At 35.0% G+C, this 3828-nt stretch overlaps 1 pseudogene; it reads left to right on the top strand.

Annotated features, from left to right (window-relative positions):
• Positions 1-2319: 2319 nt before the first annotated feature.
• Positions 2320-3408, top strand: LOC149142935 (uncharacterized; annotated as a pseudogene).
• Positions 3409-3828: the final 420 nt, after the last annotated feature.

The raw sequence follows: 3828 nt of genomic DNA, 5'->3' as shown, positions 1-3828 counted from the left end.
AATAAATTTATGCCTAAAAAAATTTGATCCCTCTCAAATCATATTAAATCTTCACTTAAAATAAATCTATACTAATAAAATCACTAATAAAAATAAAAATATTTAATGCCGCCATCACAAGTGACCAAAACCAATTTCTCACCCGAAATTAAGTCTTTCAGTCTGGGCTTCGATGAAGCTTAGAAAGAATGTGTTATCAAAATGTTTCGATTATTTTATCACACTAGTGGATGATAATGCAAACAGGAGGGTGTTTCATAAGTCTATGTGCTGCATTCAAAGGAAAAGTACAAATCTATTTTTCGTTAATCATCAAAATTGTTATTAACAAGTATTACTGAATACAAATTAATTTTTTTTGTTAATTATGATGATTGTTATTAATCAGTATAGATCTATTTTAAGTAGGGATCTGGCGTGAGCCGAGAGGGATCAAATTTCTTCACGTGAGATAATTGTTATTAACCAGCATAGATCCATCTTAAATAAGGATCTAACATGAGTCAAGAGAGATCAAATTTCTTCACGAGAATGCAAAATACAATATGTTATTTTCATTGTTTAAATTGTATTTTTGAATACTAAATAGAATATATATAGGACCAAATAAAATTTTAACCATAATTTTTATTTATTTTTTATTTATATATAGAAATATATGAAGTTGATATCAACATATATTAGTTAACATAGATATTCAAATAGTTTATTTAAATCTCTTGTGGAAATATTTATGAAAAATATAACATTTAAACATTTCATTCAGTCATTTTTTTTTTACTTCTAATTACTTTAGATCATATTCACTTTTTTTTAATTATAGCCGACATTATTTTTCTATTTATAGCATCATTTTTATTTTTATTTTTATTTTTAAAGGAGCACGGATGGATAGACAAACTTACACACATATTTACAAACATCCCCTCATACTAGGCTGTAGAATGAGCCGGGCTCAACAAGTGGTATAACAAATTTTTAATTGTAATACAAATTTATTTTTCATTAATCATGATAATCGTTGTTATTAACAAGCGGTATAATAAATTTTGAATTGTAATTTGTAAATGTGAAATTTTAAACATAGATTTAGAAATATCCCAAATTTATTTTTCAAAACTCTATTAGGAAGCGATAATGAAAATATGCCAGCATTTTTCATTGTTAGCCAAACGATTGAGTTATAATTATAAAAAAAATTAATATGACAACACTTAAAATAATGGAGAAATGTAAAATTCTCTAAATTATTCTATTATTAGAGATTTTTTGCAATCACTTAGATTGGATCCTATTTTAAGGAATCTATTCAATTCCTTAACAAATTTCCAATTTTATTCATGTACTAATGATTTGGTGAATAACAAAATACCCTAAATTTAATACTCTCCATGTTAAATTGGTATCACCTGGAATTACACATCTCTTTCATGTTTTGTACTTCCTTAATTTTTAGTTGGTATCAGAACAAGGGATCAGAGGCATGTGTGTCATTTGTCAAGTGAGGGCTATCCATTAATTACCATGAAGGCTCAACACTTTAAAGATTTATTGTGTGTAATCGTTGTGGGGAGAGGCACTTCAATTTGTTCGATCATGGATCTGAGGTGGAGGATTTGCTCTGTGTCGTCATTGGAGCAAACTTTGTGGCCAGCATGGCCAGACCTCGATCAAAATTTTAAGGCGAGAGCTGGAGTGGGGAGCAGAGAAATCAAGAGGGTCCTTTTTGCTGGAGTCTAGCATGGAGCGCGACGGTGCTTCCAGGTGAAAGCTAACCAGCCTTATATCGGGCATTTAATGCACCTGATAGCAGCCTCACCATACATACATGGCATGTGTAACGTGACAGTCCTTCGGCTGGGAAAGGTCTCGAGTCTTCACCGGGAAATACTGACTAGACATGCCTGCCCCTTGATATTATTTGCATGCAATGACAGTGCTACAGTATGTCTAATTTATTATTGCATACTCCCATTGAATGTTGCAGGATTTCAAATTTAGTATTGCGCCCAGGATTTCAAATTCGGTATTGCACCTAATTTTTGAAATGAAATCCTCTTCCATTCGACCTTCGAGATACGATTCGAAAAAACTTGCTCGTCGTTACATTCCGAATGTTCGTGGAGAGAAACCTTGTGCCTGATCGAAGCTAGCATCAAGGACGCTGATGGACAGGTGGTGGCTTGCTCAATGCACGATGTGTTACATGATCTAGCACTGCAAATTGCCGAGAAGGAAGAAAATTGCTGCTTTAGAGCAGGCAAAGCTTTGGAGGAATTCCCTTTGAAATATTGCATAGGCAAGGGCAGGATTTCTCTGATGGAGAATAAATTTAAGTCAATCCCTGATGAATTCAAAGGTCAGGATATCTAGGCGATGCTGCTATCTGAGAGCAAATCTCTGGAAGATATTCCGTCCAGTGTGACGAGGACTCTTACATCTATTAGAGTGTTGGATTTGCGAGGAACGTCCATCAAAACATTCCTGATAGCTTTGGAGCATTGAAGCATCTGGTTTTCTTCCATCTAGCACGAGCGCCGATAGCGAAGCTGCCTGATTCAACAAGAAGATTGAAGAAACTCCAGATACTGGATTTGTCCCACTATGGCCAGCTGAGTGAGTTGCCTTATGGGTTACATAAAATGACAAGTTTGATATATCTGGATCTGAGTTTTTGTACATTCCTTGTGGGATCTCAACGCTCACATCGTTGCAGTATCTGAAAATGGAAAAGTGCTGGAAAGCTTGGCAGCAAACATCACAACCGAGAACAAATTTATGTGATCTGAGGGGAAGTCGTGCAGAGTACAAACGAGCTGCTATCTTCAGTGATCTGCATAGTCTGAAGCACCTCAAATGGCTGGCACTGGAGGACTGGGCGCTGCCATTTACAGAGGGTGCATTAGGTAATATGGTAGAGATGAGAACCCTTATCCTAGGGATGCTGCAGATGAAGGTGCTACCAGAGGACATGAAAAGTATGGTAGAGCTGAACACTCTAGTTGTGCAATCCAATGTTTTAGTTAAGATCCCATCATGGATATGTGATTTCAAGCAGTTGAGTTGTCTAATACTAAAGTCTTGTAGGGACCTTGAAGAGATTCCTATTGGAGAGTGGATATAATTGGATCGTGGTCCTTAAAAGAGTTACCCAATGCCTATGGCAAGGAGGGTTCATTTCCAACGCTGGAAAGGATAGGAAGGAGACACATTTGTGTCTTTCTTGCTCGTTATGATGATAATGGTGGCTGCATCAAAAGTCGTAGAGGTGATGGCAGCAGCACCGAATCTGACAATGGAGGTTGCCACTGCTTCATTGCCCTTCCTCCCCTCTCATTTAAGCCCTCATTTCCGTGGAAAATTAAAATTACTCCATGCAAAAGGAGGGGATTGTCGAGCAACTTATAGAAGTGGTGACATAATTTATGAGAAGTTTACTATTCCTTTTTCCTCGGAAAGAGGTTTACTATTGTTAATATGCAGTGTCACATTTTCAGTTGCGGGTCAATATAAGGATTTTGTGTGAGAACGTGAATGTTATTTGTGTATTTTGTTTACAGAGACATATTTTGTGTGAAAATTTGAATGTTATTTGTGCATTTTGTTTTCAAATAGATACCTCTTCAGTGTCGGAAGTAAATACCATTCACAATTTTTTGTATATTGGGCGGAAGGTTATTGTTAAATATTTCTCGAGATTCGAAGGTAACAACTATGACAATTAATGATCCTTATTTGAAATTGAATTAATACTTTAAAAAAATAATAATTTTAAATTATTTATTTAAAATTATAAATATTAAATTGATATGTAATTTTGTTTAACAA

The sequence above is a fragment of the Pinus tabuliformis genome, chromosome X (genome assembly GCF_031772625.1).
Source record: "Pinus tabuliformis cultivar Carrire ecotype Pingquan chromosome X, CPIR1, whole genome shotgun sequence".
Classification (NCBI taxonomy): domain Eukaryota; kingdom Viridiplantae; phylum Streptophyta; class Pinopsida; order Pinales; family Pinaceae; genus Pinus; species Pinus tabuliformis.
The sequence above is the reverse complement of the archived record's forward strand: the minus strand, read 5'-3'. Positions and strand labels throughout refer to the sequence as shown.